Raw genomic sequence first — 433 nt, 5'->3', positions numbered from 1 at the left:
TATGAGTGGATAGCCAAGACATTAAGGAGCTTGTACGGCTTTATAGAATCGAATTCGGGTAAGTAGAACTCCCGAAACTGATCTTGGCGTGAAAGAGTAGTTTTCAAACGTCAAGGGTTGAATGTGTGTTGTGAAATGGGGACTTGGAACTCAAATTCTGAGGTTCTGTCTCCGTGTAAGGCGCTGGGGAAGGATTATTTCCGCCAGAGGCGGGGTCGTTATGGTGGGTTGGGTCCCGCTACGGTGGGCCATTCACGACTTAATTCGGGATTAAACCCCAAAACCGTAATTTTTCTGCAAGTTTCCTTCTTGAGAGCTAGTAGACGACCCATGGATATTTATTGAAGGTTTTCCACCTCTTCTAGCACTAAAGGCAAGGATTTTACTCCCCTAATCCATTTTTCGATCCGTAGAATCTAGATTCTTGGTTAAT

This window comes from Solanum stenotomum, chromosome 10, assembly GCF_019186545.1.
Source record: "Solanum stenotomum isolate F172 chromosome 10, ASM1918654v1, whole genome shotgun sequence".
Taxonomy (NCBI): Eukaryota; Viridiplantae; Streptophyta; class Magnoliopsida; order Solanales; family Solanaceae; genus Solanum; species Solanum stenotomum.
This window is presented reverse-complemented; position numbering follows the sequence as displayed.